Below are 17760 nucleotides of genomic sequence, written 5' to 3'. Positions count from 1 at the left end.
CTACAGTATAGCAGCTTGACTTAATAAATAAGAAAACGTGTAAGTGTATGTATGGAAAAGGACCTCTTACATCACCACAACAATATTGGAAAAGGAGCTCTTACATTACCACAACCACCTTGAGCCGGGTGCATCTCTAAGTGGCTCATTGAAATGGCTTGTGATGTTTTACTTATGTTGAGCATTAGAGCATGCTCATGACGAAGAAAGGCACTCGAGAGCAAAGGAGAGAAGATCATTGTGCTGGCAGCACTGTCAACTCAAAACCGTTGACTAAGTAATGTGCTCCATAAGGAGCTTCAACTCAATCTAAACCTCCACAAACATGATTGAAACTTTGTAAGATCGAGTCAGTCTGGCACAAGATAATGAAAACGCCACCTGTTGCATATGATCCTGCCCTTAAAATTCTCTTTACTTTCCAACAAGTGAACCCTCCCCAAAAAATCGAGTTTATTAATGAAATATACAAGTAATATACAAGCATGGTCTCACCATACATTACAGTGCTGATGAACAACTTGAAAGGTCCTAGCAGACCAATCACATGTTGGTACCAGCCTCAAGACTACCACAACCGCCTTTTTGGCAAAAAGTTGTACAAAGAAGGCCAGTTTCTCTGAGTTTGAGACTGTTTTTCTTCAGTTAGACCTTGCAACTTGGGTCCTCCTAATGAAGAGGAGGATGCACTACCATCAATCGCTTTGTCGACCACCTGACCATTTGAAAATGGTAGTACCTCTGTGTGATCATCACCAAGATCTTCCATTTGAAAGTGTGTAGACCCTGCAGCATACACTTGTTTCTTGCTCCAGTCCTTAGGGCATGAGGGACAAGAGCTGCATTTTGAAAAGCAAATCTGATGGAAAGGTGCATGGCATACCTTACAACTTGTTATATTCTCCTCCTGTAACCATCCAGATAAAGATCAATTATTGAAAAAGAAATGCAATTAAATGTATGAACTCCCCCCATCTTTTCTTTTTCTTTGGTTGTGGCACTATAAATTTAGGTGTTGGGTTTTGAACTCACACCACCTTATGGGCAGCATGGTGCAAAAGCCAGCCCACCACCAACTAACTCAGTCCAATCTTAAGACAACTTTGTGGTTTATTTTTTGTGTATAGAGCGAACAAGAGAAGCGGAGAGATAATGGCAACCTGAAATGGGAAGATGGGACTGAAAGGGTCTTCGCACAGTATTCCAGCACCACACCATTCTCCTGTATCTTGACAAACCGAGCACTGCTTTGTTATGTGCACTCTCAAGCTCTCTAGCACAGCAGTGAGCAGTCCCGGCAACACTGCACAACCATTGACCCCAAAAAAACACTACTTTAGCCAGGCTTGCATGCTGCCTCCAATGTTAACAACTGTCTAGCGGTAGTATTACAGCATTACCTGCAAAGGCACCTTTGGAGAGATCTTCAAGATCACGCAGGGCAAAAAAATCATTGTTCTCCAAAAGATACCTCCGTGAAGCCATTGTCTGCAGTATTCGGCCATGCGAAGGGCAATGCATGCATGATAGCATTTTGCTCAGCTTTCTTCGGGTCTCTTTGACATGAGAGAGGATAGGTACCCTGGAATATAGATAGGGGTTTACAGCACTGACACACAACATCGGCTGCAAAAAGCACACACTTACTGAATTAATGACTACTCATATTAAAACCTTTGAAAGCCTGAAAATTATACAAATAGACTAGTGTTTAAGAGGGGTGCTAAAAGTACAGAAAGCTACAAGTCATGTCTAGCTGAGTGTGTGTGTGTGTGTGTCGAGATCTGTCCATGCAGTGCTTACTGACATAGGTGACCTTAGCACTAGTTTGGTAGCCTAACAGGACATAAAAATGTCCTTTTTAATTCTTGGAAAAAAAAGTCCTTTTTAAGGGTCACAAAAAGGTTTTTTGTTGTTTGAACCTTTCTTCGATGCAAATTTCCTTCAAGGTGTGTAATATTGGCAAAAACATTAGCACAGAAGAAAAGGATCAGTAAGGCATCCTTTATCCTCTCAACAAACCGAGGAGTCTTGTGCCACCTACGTTTGCTATAGATATCCGACATCTAGCACCTAGAAAAAATATAGCTTTTGAATTGATGACTTTTGTCAAGTTATTACTATCACAAAGAAAAAACATTGGTAGACTTAGAGGTACTAAAAATCATTGGAGTGCCAAAAAATTTCAAAACGTGTGTACATGTCAGCATGTGCAATAAGTTTAGTCATAGATATAGACCTTCTAAGCCTACATCTTTATACACACAGGAAATTTCGAAGTCTTAAATGATGCTTTCCATAGCTAGTTTAAATAGCTTCACACATTCAAAAACCATGAGAAGAGAGTCCAAAAATCTCATATAACAAAAGCCAAAAAGTAACCAGGTGCCAATAAAAAGATTCATAGTGCGGCTTTTCATTCTCTACTAAACCTTAGCTTTGATTGGCACTGGAGCTCCCCTGTTAGCAAGCATGTGCATCCTCTCCCCCTCTGTCCTCGCCATCGCTATCGCTTCCCCTCCCGCCTTCGCTAGCGCCATCCCCCTCTTCACTTCCGCCTCCCCTTCGTTTTCCACTTCCGCTCCTCCTGTGCTCTGTGCTCCTCCCCTCCAAAGTCCGTCTGTTGCTATGCCCCCCCCAACCCTCCCGTATGTGTGCCTTCGTCCTCTACTTTGTGCCCCCCACCCCAATTTTCCTTTGCACTGTTGCCCTTGCTGCCTCCTCGTGTCAAGCCTCCATGCAAGGAGCTCTAGCTCTGTGAATCTAGCCTCTTGCAAAAAATGTGAGACTCGAAAATAGCTAAACAAAACCTAGCTTGGCACCACCCAACCATTATATATACCGTGACCCCAGGCATTCAGTGTGTACCTTACCAGCCACACACCATACTCACACGCCCCCTGTGCCCTGCTGGTACCCCCATGCTACACATCACTGACCTACAACCGTCACCCACTAACGTTACCCGTTCACACTTATTATTATAAGTGATGATGTGCAATAGTATGCTGCCATTGGTTTTCCCACGCAACACCCACCACGCATTACTAGCGTGTAAATCCCGCGTATTGGTGTGTACGCGTCTCGTGTAAGGGTCGTAACATTCTTTCCCCCTTTTAGGAATCATCGTCCTGAGAATAACGCGTACGAAACTGATACTCTCTTTCCCAAAGTTGCATCTGTCAAGGGATGTCCTTTTCATTTTACAAGGAACTTCCGAAAATTACGATTTCGCAATCGTCTTTCTCTTCGTTCCAAGATCTGTTTTGGTCCATGATTTTCTTGATTAGATTCCTACAAAGCAATCATACCATCAACTAAATTATCATCGCCATGAAGATAACGCTTCAATCCACTCACATGAAATACTGGGTGGACACGACAATCCTGTGGTAAGCCTAACTTATAAGCCACATCTCTGACTTGTTTCAAAATCGTCAATATCTAGGCGACAACTTAGTAGATTTACCCACACGAAGCATCTTAGTTCTCCGAGGAATAAGCAGAAACACTTTCTCCCCCGCTTTAAAAGAACAAGCTATCCACTTGGGATTAGCATACTTATTGTTGGATCCGTAGCCCGACGGATATAATCACGAGCTCTAGATAAATTTAACTGAATCTAAGACAAAAATTCATGGGTGTCTTCTGAGGTAATCCAATTGTACCTGGCATCACTGGATTATACCCATAATTCAATTCAAATGGAGAAAATTTTGTAAAGGAATGCTTGCGCGAATCATACACAGACGCCAATAAAGGTAAATACTTTTCCCAATCGCTCTATCATTCCTCGACATAAGCTCTCAACATATGCTCCAAGGCTTGGTTGACTCTCTCGGTCTGACCATTAGTCTGTGGATGATGTCAAAGTCACGCAGCAGAAACACACACCACCCCAGGGCACTGAGCAACGTCGGTGGTTGGGCTCCCATCTCCCAACCATTGCTCCTCCCAAAACCCGGCTGAAGGAGATATCTATGACAAGGTGCCACCACACCCTATATATGGCTCTTCGACTTCCCACATGCTCTTCCATATGGGATAATCCACCACAACTTCTAGTCATGCGATAACCCGAGAGTAGCTACGAGAATTGCCACCTCCAACACTCTCCTTCAATTCGAGCACCTCGATCACACAGAGGTTAGGACCGCCCAAGACCACACAGGCCGAGCTCTGATACCATGCTAGAGTCACGCAGCAGCAACACGCACACCACCCCACGGCACTAAGCAACGTCGGTGGTTGGGCTCCCATCTCCCAACCATTGCTCCCCCCAAAACCCGGCTGGAGGAGATATCTATGACAAGATGCCACCACCCCCTATATATGGCTCTTTGACTTCCCATGCTCTTGCATATGGGATAATCCACCACAACTTCTAGTCATGCAATAACCCGAGAGTAGCTACGAGAATTGCCACCTCCAACAGATGATCATCGCTACTCATGCAGAGTTGCGTTCCAAGTTTACTAAAAACGTGTTACCAAAATAACATGTAAACCATGGATCTCTATCCGACACAATGGATTCTGGCAAGCCATGTAATCTAAACACATTGGCAATAAATAATTCCGCTATTGCAGAGCTTCAACTTTGTTCGTAGTAGGAACAAAATGTGCCTCCACAATTACAAAGATAACATTATAACCTTTCCTAGTTTTGGGTAAACCCATAATGAAATCCACGAAAATACTATGTCATTTCCTCTCTGGGATAGGCAATGGATGTAACAATCCCGCCAACTTCACACGCTTGAATTAGTAACCTAACACTGTAAACAATGTGTCACATAATGATTAATATGTTTCTTTAACTGTGGCCACCACTAGAAATGTTTAACACATGGACTATCGTGACATTCTCGTGTCACTAATACCCTTAGATCATCTGATTCCGGAACGCATATCTTGCCGTTTCTCTTGAGAATTCCATTCTCAATGGTAAATCTACGTTTACCAGACAATAAATCAAATAGGACTGCTCCTCTACTTGGCTAGCCTTATTCCATACATACAGATCTGTCTTTTGAGCTTATGTATTCTATGAATGATCTCATTCTCGACTATACTAAAACTCATCTGATACATTATACGAGACAATGCATCAGAAACAACATTCTCTTTTCCTCGTCAATACAAGATTTCCATGTGAGACACTTGCATGTATTAACTGCATACAATTCAAGCTATGTATGGGCCACTTGCATTGCAAACTACTGAGTTTCTTACTCTCAAAAGCCACTAGTCGGCCTTCTTGGCTCAACATAGCTCCTGTGGCAATGCTACTAGCATCTATCTCAACGACAAAAGGTAATGACGGATCCACGATCTTCAACCAGGTGCAGTTGCAACCGCTTGCTTTAATTTATTAAAACTTTGCAGTTGACATAAACAACGGTAACTTGCAACAAGTCAGTTAGTGGCGCTGCTGTTTCAGAATAGAAAATAAGAAACTTTCTATAAAAACCAAATAGTCCTAAGAAAGATCTGAGCGCAATAATGTCCTGTGAAATAGGCCAAGCTAAGACTATTGTTACTTTCTTCGAATCCATCTTTACAACTAACGCCGATATAATGTGTCTCAATATTCAACTTCCTCTTGACATAAGATACAACACATTTTTCCTGAGCACGCCAAATACTGTAAACAACTGTGGTTCATCAATAAAATCCATCACAAATTTACCCATGAATGACCTAAAGACATCATTCATTAACATCATAAATGTGGCTAGTGCATTAGTAAGCCCAAATGGCATTACAAGATACTCATAATGACCAAAACGAGTACAAAAAGGAGTCTTAGATACATCTTCGTCTTTAATACGAATCTGATCCTTGGCATTGGATATCGATGTTTTACAATAAGTTTATTTAAGGCACTATAGTCTATACACATTCGATAAGAACATCTTTCTTCTTAACTAGCAAAATCGAAGAAGCAAACCCTAAGAGACTGGGGCGAATGAGTCCTTTTGCTAGGTACTCTTCAATTACCCTTGACACCTAATTCTCCTCAACCAAACTCATCTGGTACAGAGGTCTATTGACCACAGTTGCACTGACACCTCATTCTCCTCAACCAAACTCATCCGGTACAGAGGTCTATTGACCACAGTTGCACTAGACACAAGCTCTATTCGATACTCCACATTTTTGTGCAGAGGCAAAGAAGAGAGCAGGTCAGATTTGAAAACATCAAAAAATTCCGTTAGAATTTTCTCTTGCAAAGATTTTGTGGCATTACAAGTTGGAGTTCCACTTTCATGTGTGTCTACAACACTTGGAACTTTTTGACCCAACCTAAAAAGAGAGACTCAACAAGATATTTTGAGTATTTGTGTAGTAGTAATTAATGCATTCTTGGGTAGACCTGGCTCACCTTTAATGTGATGCGTCCTCCCTTCATGCATGAATTGATAGACATGCGTTGCGAAGTCGATGAGAGGCTTCTTCCATGCATGCCATTCTTTCCCTAGCACAACATCAAAATGTACTAGTCAAGTAATATCAAAGTTGAGCTCCTCAAAGTAGGACTGAATGGCTCATGAGACCAAGGCCTACAACTTGTTGGTCTCGAACCTCTATTCCTTTGCCATTTGCTAGCTCAACTGTGTACTGATATAGCGATGGTTGAGTCTTCAACTTTAACCTCTTGACAAGTTGAGAACTAACCACATTATGGCTAGAGCCCATATCGAAGAGTACCTTCACTGATTTCCCTTCAATTGACCACTTCATTACAATAAGTTCTGTAACTAAAAACTGGTAACCACGACTAGCCTCTGAAGATAAGACTGTATCTACAACCGTGGGTGCCCTTTTCTCAATACTGTATTCATATGCATTGGTATGGAAATCCGGTCAGAAATGCCCATGACACTATGTACTTGATTCTCCCAAGATCAATATACTTTATTTGAGGGAGGGGTCGGCCGTTCCGGCTCATTGTGTCTCTTGTCAATTCAGCAAATTACTTCTCGTATTTGAGCAACTGTCCATCAAATCTTAGTGTATTTAAGTGTATTGATTAGCATTGTGTTCAACCAAGTTACAATTTGGGCATCCCACCAGGAGCCTCCATTTTTATAGGTCAAACAGGAGGATGCACCAACCGAACTTCTTGTGCATTGACAGATTTTATGTGGATGAGGGGGCATGCAGCATGGAAGGTATGATACGCATCATTGCAGGCACCACGTTATCTGGCCATGCCCCTGTCCTCCTTCACCTGGAGGACCCTTGGCAGCTTGAACAACAATAGAGTGACCGCATCCCCAAGAGTTTGGTTCAAGACTCCAGGATTGGCACGCAGATAGAGGAGATATGGGGTGTTATCACTTTCCAAGAAGAGGAGAGCAGCCTGCACACAATCTTCACCTCCCTCCAGAGACTACACGAGCAGACACCAGATAGCCCGTGGCTGGAGTCACAGATGGAGACAGCCTGCACAGAGATATGCTCGATAGAGGAGAGGAGGGAGGAGTCCAGGTGCCACACCCGTGCATCCTTCACGACCAAGGCAGGTGTCAGGGTCATGCAGGATTTCTTTGAGATCACAAGTCCTCAGCACCACCAAGACAGGGTCCGCAAGCTGAGTCGTCAGATGGCACCATTGAGTCAAATCCTCCTCAGGTGTGGGCCATTGCCACGGATTTCTGCAGGGATCTCCTCTCGGCTGGTCCCCTCACGCTCGAGATCGAGGCAGCGAGAGAGAGTGGAAGCACACACGAGAGGTGGTCTCCCCCGGACTGCAGAGGTTTGAGTTCTCCCTTCTCGAGAGAGGAGCTGAGTGATGCCCTCCAGGCCCTGCCTCGGCAAGTGCCCTGGAGCGGACGGACTCCTGGTTTCCCTCTTCCTTCATCACTGGGACCTCATGCAGGACGGTTTCCAGGCCGCCTTCAATGAGATCATGATCACTAGCCTCATGCCAATGGCACACCATCACCCTCCTTGGCAGTGCCTAGCCTCACCTCCCAGATCTGATTCATGGCACACAGACAGGCTTCATCCAGGATAGGAGCATCTTGGATAACATCTTCACTTTTTGGGAGGTGACTGCCATGGCCTGCTTTCGCCACAAGGATTTGGCAGTGCTGCTTCTGGGCTTTGAGAGACCCTACGACAGAGTGGATTGGGCTTTCCTTGAGGGTACCATGCTTCGAATGGGATTCCCGACCAGATGGATCTGGGGAGTCTTAGCACTTTATTTCACTTGCCACAGTCAGGTCCTCATTCAGAAGGCCAAAGGGGACACGTTCTAGATTACTAGATCAGTCCGTCAGGGGTGCCCACTCGCCCCCTTCCTTTTCCTCTTTGTTGCTGAGACAAAGAGCAGTTTCTTGACCACCCAGGGGACTGGGCTGCAAGGTTTTCGTCTCCCCATCTGCTCACAGGAGGAGCTTCTAGACTCTGAGTTTGCATATGATACCGCTGCCTACCTCTCAGGAGAGGAGGGGAATCTTAAGAGATTCCATTTAGAAAGCATATACATACCGATTTGAAAAGTGTATGCATACACCCATTCAAAAAGCATGCACATGCACCCATTCAAAAAGTGTTCGCACATACCGATTTAAAAATCATACGAACGTACTTATTTTAAAAAAACTAACATTCATACCAATTTGGAAATCATACGCACGTACCCATTCAAAAAGTGTAAACTTTTTTAAAGGGGGGAGGAATTAAACTTGTACATGGTTCAACCAAAGTGCCTAAGCACTTCATGAGAGATTCTCGTGTGACATAGTAGCTTTTCACACGAGAAGGCACTTGAAAAGAGCTGTCTGGGGCTACAATATGACTTGTCTCTTGTCCTAAAGCTTCAAGTTCAATCACGAACTAACACAAATAGATCTTGAAGCTAGACTAAGACAACAGACCAACAAACACAACAAGAAGTCTCCTTAATGTCATATTCGATGCAGGCATCACAACCACCCTTTAATTCTTCCTACTCACAATCACTGCAAGGATTATCACAACCCTTGGAAGGCAGCTTGCTTTGGCACAGTTCCTACCTGGATTAGCAAGTCCCTGCCTCTTATACAGCCCGGATTCTCGGGCCATCCCTCAGCCCAGCAAGGAAGAAGGTATTCTTAGGTCAAGCATCGAATCTGCATTGTTTCATAATAAAGTAAATACACCGCAATGTGGAGACCCTTCAGTGGGTTATTAGGACCGAAACAGGTGTGTGGTGCTTTCACTCTCCTCTTTCTTTTCAGCATTAAAATTAACGCACCAAAGTAATTAATTGCACGCATTAACTACAAGTCATGTAACACAAGTGTTGATTTAAACACTTTTCTCCTTCCTTCATCACTGCAAGCAATAAAATCACAAGACCAACCCGTACACAGAAAACTCTAAAGACTTTTGATACTAAAGTCATCAAGGACAGACACCCTAGACCAACCCATACACAGAAAACTCTAAAGACCTTTGATACTAAAGTCATCAAGGACAGACACCCTAGACCATAGACCAGATGGCCCCCAACACCTCACTAGCAGATAAAGGATACTCTGACCTCCAAATGCCAATGGAAACATACCATCTGGGAGCCTTACTGCAGTGGTACCAGAGGAGATGCTCCATAATTAAAGACAATGTGTTGTTTAGACTAGACAAATGTGGAATGTCATCAGCATTCTTCTTTTTTCCCTCTCCTAAAATTTGCAAGAAGAGGAATATCCAAGCATTTTGAGACAAGTTATTATGGTTCAAGAATAGTCACCTGGTCGTATATCGAATCTAAGTATGCCTTTGCAAGTTGGGAAACTCGTCTTGGTGTGAAATCCCAATGCCGCAATACTTGAGCAGGAAGAACTGCAGTTTCGTTCAAGTGGCACGAGGCACAGAAAAGCTGCCCACTATATTCACAGAGTCTCGGTTTTCCCCATCCAAGGGTTTGCACGAAACCCTGCACCAAGCCTTTCTCCACCTCCAGATGCTTGTAACACCCCGCACAAGAGTGATGCTGAGCAGAAAGCAATTGTTTTAGATTCTTGTTTGAATGAATCTCCAGAACAAGCTTTATGGTTTTCCCAAGAGTGAAAGGGCTAACCAACTCCCCCTTGCTACTTCCAATTTCTGATCGAGGAGATTGTAAGTGAGGCGAATTGAGAGTGCCCAGCTGGACATCCAAAACCTTGTGTGAAACTGACGATGCTATTGATTGATGATCCTCAAACCCAGATGACCTCCCAGCAGTACTTTGCGGGTGCAAAAACCAATGTAAAGGAGAGCTAGTACTGAACGGAAGCCCTGCTTGAAGAAGAGACTGCAGGCATTTCTCAATGCGGCCGCTTCTGACTTCTATGACATTTGGAGTGATGCTGCCGAACACCTTGCGAGACTCACTTTCGACCTCCTTCCAAGGGGGTGGGAGAGGCCTTTCTGTCCGAGCATTGAATTTGCGTCTCAACTGATGATAGAGGTCAACAAAGTCTCTGTATCTTCTCAGCACTTCCCACTCCTGGCTGCCACTTGAAACCTTTATACAATACACTGTGTGGTCCTTCACACCAACAATCCTCTCTCCAAATGATGAGCCACCCTTTCTTTGCTTTGCTCCAACTACTTCTACCCAGTCTACTGTGAAGGGGGTGCATTCACCTGAACTTGTGGAATTTGATATAAATAATTGCAGGCCCGATGTTGAAGAGCTCAAACTCCCGTCTCTAGAAGAACGGGGTGTACCGATTACTGAATTGTCTGCAGCCAGTAGGAACCTCCCTCTGCTGCCGCTTTCATCGCAATTGAGAAGGACATCCTCCATATCAAGGACCGTATCAACATAGGTTTCATTCAAATCTAGATTCTCCAAATACCTGAAAAGCTGAAAGTGAAAAACACCACTTAGATATGCAGGTCAGTGAGAAGACCTAACAAGTATATATACGAACCTTGCCTTTCTAAAATATGCAAAGCAGTTACCAACGTCCAACAAATCATACCTCATCTGGACCCAAATCTTCATCCTCCTCCTCCCAGTCCAACGGTAAACGAATGCTTAACCCCTTCCATCTTTCTTGATTTAATTGCTCTCCATACGACTCTTCCTCTACGTGAGGCTGCTGTCTACACCCAAAATCAAATGCCTCCAAGGTTTCAGTTAGGATGGGCTGATCATTCTGCAAAAGATCTCTGTCTTCATCCACACAACTTTGTAGAGAGGAACTGACTACTTGCACTCTTTGCCCACATATTGATGACAAACACTCATTTCCCTTAAATGTGTACCCTTGCTGGTCTATCCTAGCTCGTGATTCCAAGCCTGATACCGTACTGGCAAAATATGGGTCATTGCAACTTAATTCGACTGGTGGCCTATTTGCAAGCATTATGTTCTTTGTAGTCACACCACCAGGCAGTGATGAAGTCCAATGTAGAAACTGATCCTTGCCTATAGCTTCACTCAAGTTGACTTGTTCATCATCAACCTCTTCAAGGTCGGGTCTGCCAGATCCACTGCTCAGAGTTCCGAGGGGGTGGGGAGGAACAGAATTTTTCTTGTGCAGATCAAACAACTTTATAGACTCTTCCAATCGTTGCAAATCATGGTCTATCTCTAAAGATACTGACACTTGTTGGCCAGATTCAGGAGCACAAGCCTGGCCTTGAAATCCACAATCCAAGCCAATCCCATCATGTTCCTCGTCCACCATTGTCAGGATGTCTGAATGTCCGGAAATTTGTGAGAATGGCATAAACTGTTTCAAATTCTGAAGCTTTTGAAGACCCAAACCCTTGAGATCTATATTTGAAGAAGCTTCTTTTCCCATATCAGCTGGTCTCCCACCTTCGTTTTCATTAAGAGATACTCGAAGCATACTGTTACCTCCAAATGCATCATTTCTAGTGAAATAATTGGTACCAGTGGCCAATTTAGAATCACCCGTGCACAAATTTTCCAAACAAGGATTTGCATTGTCCAATTCCTTTACACAAGCACTCTTTTCACACAGATCCCCACATGGTGTGTACTCTGTGATGACAAGTTCTTCTTTGGGATGCAAAGGCTTGATGTCACCCCATCCAGGTCTGCTATTGTCTGGTTTGCTACCAGAAAACTCTTGAGAGAAATTTGCTCCTTCAATTACATGCTCTTCATAAGAATCAGAAGGTTCTGTTGGTACTGCCATCTTTGAATCAACCTTTGAAGCACAGGGTGTGTTGTCTACTGACTCCACAGATTTCAAAGGAAATATGTAGCCGGTCGGTAGACGCAAGGATGAATGCAACTGCGAGAATTTCTCAACTGTATTTTCAGCCAGAGATCGAACCTTGCTAAAGGTAATGGCTGAGGAGAGCCCATACACATGATCCTTTAATGTGGGCACCTCCATTGTTACACAACCATCCTTGCCCTGGGGCACCTCCTCCTTTGATCCCTCCATAGACTGTTCACAGAGGTCGGGCACCTTCTCCTTTGATCCCTCCATAGACTGTTCACAGAGGTCTGGCACCTGACCTGTTATCAATCCTATATCTTCCAACTCCTGCAATGATTGATGACACAAAACATCTGGAGAGCTGTCCTCAGCTCCAGCGTTTTCTTCGCTGCAGGATTTGTATTCTGACTGCTGCACTTCTGAGCGAGACACATAATCAGCAGGGTTTTTCTCTGAGAGTTCCAAAGAACCAAGAAGGTCGGAACAACTATCAAATGAGCTAGAAGAGCTTAAGCTCGAAGATCTATTATGCCCTTGCTTCTCCATTTATCCAGAGACACTGGAAGTGATATCTGGTCCTTTGAATCTTGGTCACTGTTCTGGAGGCAATCATCCATTGTTTGATGGTAGTGGACCTTGAAAACACCAGCAGAAGGCCCTTCCGCTTTTTGGTCCACCCTGCCCAAAGCAGATCTGAAATTGCAATTCAAGTGTAAGCAGTATTCATGAGGAAATTGGTGAAAATTCATCTACAATAAGCTTCCAGGCCCACCCTTGGCCTTGATATACTATATGATCAAAATACTTACACTTGCCATAGACAACACTAACTAGCATACCAGAGAATCACGACAACCACAGCTCCTTATGCCCTGCCAAGGTTGGACAGCTGATACCATGCCCATTGATGATTTAAGGCATTCCTGCACCATCATGACAAAGCCATTGAGCCTACCTTGCAAGAATAAAAACATAAACACGACATTTTCAAATAATATATGAATGTGTGTTCCCATAATACAACATAAGTAAATGCAATATTGCCAAATAAGTAGGTACTCTAAAACATGCTCGAGGGAGTCCACTCTAGGAATGGATCCCAAGCTGCCCAAGAGATATGCCACCAGCAGGTTACCGTAGTGCCTACTGTAATAAATACTGTGCCTGCACCATCCATAGCCCACTCATCCACATAAAGCCTGTCAATTCTACCACGAGCTATTTCCACGTTCCTCTTCTTAAGCCAAGAAAATTGAAAGCTAGCAGCAGTGCCTTAAGACCTTAATCTCCAACCCTGTGGGTGACCAAGCACTACTCCAAGCAAGTATCTTTGGCTCTGAGAGTGGGTTAGAACTCCCAAGCTGCCCTGTAAGAAAATACACTAGGCAGAACTTGAAAGAACTTGAAGCAAGAGATATAGAGAATAATGCTCAATTATTGTTGCAAACCAAACTGACAAACTGATGGCATCTGCCCACCCATGTGCTCCGGCTGGGAGCTTTGATGGTTATCTAGGTAGACTCTGGACAGAGGATGTCATGCACATATAAGGGTGCACTACTATAATGAAGATAGATCTCAATATCTCCAAGAGATGATATGCAAGATATGAAAAAAAAAGGAGCCATCACTAGAACTATATATAGTCTCCTAGTGTAGATAGATCTCAATATCTCAAGAGTGCACTACTGTAGTGAAGATATATCTCAATATCTCCAAGAGATGATATACAAGATATGAAAAAAAAAAAAGAGCCATCACTAGAACTATATATAGTCTCCTAGTGTTGGCAATGTACCAGTTCGCTATTGTTAGCCACCCACAATTGTGTCCTACAAATCATGGCCGACCATAACCCGACTGACCACATGTGCAAGAGATAAAAAACAGGCCGGCAGTTTTAGAGCATAAAAAAAGCAGCATCGTTTTTGGAAGAAAAAAGCAGATCTCTTTTTATTTTTTATAAGCGATGGCTTTTAATAATGCTCAATTATTGTTGCAAACCAAATTTACAAACTGATGGCATCTGCCCACCCATGTGCTCCGGCTGGGAGCTTTGATGGTTATCTAGGTAGACTCTGGACAGAGGATGTCATGCACATATAAGGGTGCACTACTATAATGAAGATAGATCTCAATATCTCCAAGAGATGATATGCAAGATATGAAAAAAAAAGGAGCCATCACTAGAACTATATATAGTCTCCTAGAGTAGATAGATCTCAATATCTCAAGAGTGCACTACTGTAGTGAAGATAGATCTCAATATCTCCAAGAGATGATATGCAAGATATGAAAAAAAAAAAAAAAAAGAGCCATCACTAGAACTATATATAGTCTCCTAGTGTTGGCAATGTACCAGTCGGCTATTGTCAACCACCCACAATTGGGTCCTACAAATCATGGCCGACCATAACCCGACCAACCACATGTGCAAAAGATAAAAAACAGGCCGTGTTGGGGTAAAGGCATAATGCCCACCCTTATAGTGTGTACAAGCCCATAAGTTATAGTACATAGTACACTTAGTACTTTTAATGTACTAAGTGCACTATGTGTACTAGTGCAATATACATGTGTGATAGGGGAGTCACATACTCATCTTGGTGAGTTGACTTATCCCCACAACTCTCTCTCTCTCTCGCTCCCTTGTTCTCTCTGTGTATGTCTCCCACACTCTAACCCTAATTCTCTCTCCCATTCAACTGGTATCAGAGCCTGCATGTACTGTACGGACCTGCGTGCTGCATCAGAGGCCAGCAGTTTTAGAGCATAAAAAAAGCAGCATCGTTTTTGGAAGAAAAAAGCAGATCTTTTTTTATTTTTTTATAAGCGATGGCTTTTAAGTTTTTGCTAAAAAGTCAATAAAAACTGAAAAGCACTTTAATTTTCTGAGAAAAAAACTCAAAAGCAATTATACTCCTTGTCTTTTTAGTATAAAAGAGGGGGTTTGATTAGAAGTTCTCCACATTCAAAGAACAATCTCCTTGGTTAAGAGGGCTGAGAGTACATGGCCAGCTTCCAAGAGCAAGATTTGTACTTGTGATAGTGGATGAGCGGGAATTTGGGTGACACTTCATCTCAACATGCAAATTTTCCTTGAGCTGCAGCAAATTATCTTGGGTTTGTCATGGCTGATGAAGAACAGAACTATTGTGAGATGGACGAGAATGTTCAATCTGACGATGACCATCAGGATGACAATGTGTCAATCGATGACCTCGTCACTAAGCTTGACTTCGACGCAAGGATGACCTTGCTTGAGCAGCAGATTGCAAACCTGACCAACACCATGGTTGTTATGCAAGCAACTTTGGCGCGTTTGGTGACAGCACGGGGGCAGGGGGGCGGGGGGGGGGGGGGGGGGGGGCGTGCAGCTTTAGTTGCTCCCTCTTTTGCTCCACAGCCCAATATGGGGGAGCAGAAACAGAAGACTCAAGAGATAGTTGACTCCTGGCTTCGTAGACGGGGTACGTGTTGGAGAATGCTCAGGCGAAGCAGAAAACGAACAAGAGAGAGAGTAGAGAGAACTTGTGGACAAGATCACCTTTTATATTAGTATGAAGGCTTTACAATGGCAATTAGCCGGCAAGGAGTGTTGAACTTGTGCAAAGGAATGGATAGGAGTCTGACATAGGTAGCAACTGGGTGATCAGAGCCTCGAGAGCCAAAGGTAAGAACAGGCCGAACCTGTACTCCACCTCTAGCTCGGCGGCCACAACAAGTGCAAGAGACTCGTCTATCAATCTCCTCTAGCTCTTGGTAGAGCTCTGCATATATGGCCTCCTCTACATTACGCTCCTTGTGGACACTTTTAAGAGTGTCCACCGTCAACTTGAATTCGTCGCCGTTTACCTACAAGTTTTATAATTGATTAGGGGCTAAATAATAAAACATTGAAAGTTATGTAAGTCTAACATGTTACATAACAATATACCTGTCTAGCTTGACTCATATCGTGCATTGCACGCACCATGCGCAAGTTATTGCGGCAATAGACCAGCCGCTCTAACTGTCTCGTGCTCAATCGATTGCGTAACTTCGTGTGTATAAGTGAGTAGGAACTCTAGTTCCTCTCACATGCACCCGAAGAGCAATCCTAATCCACAATAAAAATAAACAATGTTCAAGATTCTAGTATCCACACATAATTTAGTAACTTGGTGCCAAGTGGTTAGTGGTTACCTACGCTAGAATCCTCAAAGCCACTCTTTGTAAGTGAGGTTGTTGGTAAGCAAATGACTCCCACCAAAAGAGGCTTCACCATAGAATCCCTCCTCCAACATACCGCATTGGCGAATGCGGAGCCCCTTTGATCATTATTGTTGATGAGCTCCTGTAAGAACTGAAATTGCCCATTCTCATCATCAAGTAATGCTTTCGGTAAGAAAGCATCCCTAGAGCTGAAAGCAACTCTTGATCAGTGAAAAGTGGGAGTTGGGAGTGCATTGTAGGCACGATGCAACAAAGCAGCAAGGCCATGGATAGGGCCTCTTCATCCACTTCCATCTCTTCTCCACGAGTGCCAAGATAGCATCGCGTCGAGGAGTAGCCTCAAGGGGATCACTATGAACTTTAAAATAAAGGGGAGAATATCTTATATGAGAAAAACGAAAGAACAAGTATTTAGATTCAACATTCTATTTTAGTTTATTACTTATTCTTGAATCTTATTTACCTTGTTAGTATATACTTTGGATCAAGCTCATCGAGGACTGTGGTGCGGGTAATCTCGGCCACAGCCTCTCTCATAAAGTGAGTGAGGAGCCCCATAGTAGCCCCCTCCATGTCTGTCATGCGTAAAACCCTATACAAGGGAGTAACCGCAATGACTAGGGCGCGGACCTGGCGACAGAACTCCTCTCTCAAGCATAGCCGTTGAATGGCTCTTGCCTCATCGACACGCGAAGGTATCTCACCTTGTATCCATTCCTGCAACTCCGGTGAAACCACTGTTACTTGAAGCTTAGGCATGACATCATAAAGACACTCTAGAAGAAGCCACATGTAGGCAAAGCACGTCGAGGATGGCTTCTTCATCTCCAAGTCGCTGTGATGGTGGAAGATAGCAAGGGCCTTGACTTTTTGACTAAAGAAAGTGACAATTTGAGTGGCTTATGTCACCACACTCTTCACCCACTCTAACTTGTCTATGTCCTCCATAAGCAAATTAAAATTGTATCTCACCTCGATTACGGCTTGTCGAATGTGGCGATAGATGACCTCGCCCAAGGTTTTCTTCCCCGCCTTTCCGGCATCCACAGCCCGCAAGAAGTACATGCCAAGAGGACAAGATACTAGAATGTTGAGGATGCCCCTCTTCTTTCTATCAGTCCATCCGTCAGAGAGGATGGAACACCCATACTTCACCCATCCCGCTCGGACGGGCTCAAGGGTCTTGTTGATTCTCTCCTTTTCTTCATCAAGTGCCTTCGTGCGCATGTCGTTGTAGGTGATACCATGCCAAGGGCCATGGCATGGTCCTACTTCGGCAATGGCCCTCATCATCCTTTGCCATTGAGGAGTTTCGAGGACACGAAATGTGAGATTGCACTCAATGACCGTGCTTACAATCT

General features: G+C 43.8%; 1 pseudogene across 1 annotated transcript in view; it reads right to left on the bottom strand.

Moving 5' to 3' along the window:
• Nucleotides 1-436: 436 nt before the first annotated feature.
• The window catches only part of LOC147636586 (uncharacterized), a 29868-nt pseudogene continuing 12544 nt past the window's right edge, over nt 437-17760 (bottom strand). Inside the window, exons 2-8 of the transcript XR_015266170.1 lie at nt 13024-13107; nt 10967-12877; nt 9745-10848; nt 1401-1626; nt 1161-1303; nt 884-907; nt 437-786 (exon numbers count right to left, since the gene is read on the bottom strand). The product of XR_015266170.1 is annotated as an uncharacterized LOC147636586 (transcript). The remainder of the gene's footprint in view (nt 787-883; nt 908-1160; nt 1304-1400; nt 1627-9744; nt 10849-10966; nt 12878-13023; nt 13108-17760) is intronic.

Source organism: Cibotium barometz, chromosome 7, assembly GCF_041138505.1.
Source record: "Cibotium barometz isolate CiBa-2024 chromosome 7, ASM4113850v1, whole genome shotgun sequence".
Classification (NCBI taxonomy): domain Eukaryota; kingdom Viridiplantae; phylum Streptophyta; class Polypodiopsida; order Cyatheales; family Cibotiaceae; genus Cibotium; species Cibotium barometz.
Note: the sequence above shows the minus strand (reverse complement) of the source record. Positions and strands in the feature narration are given on the sequence as shown.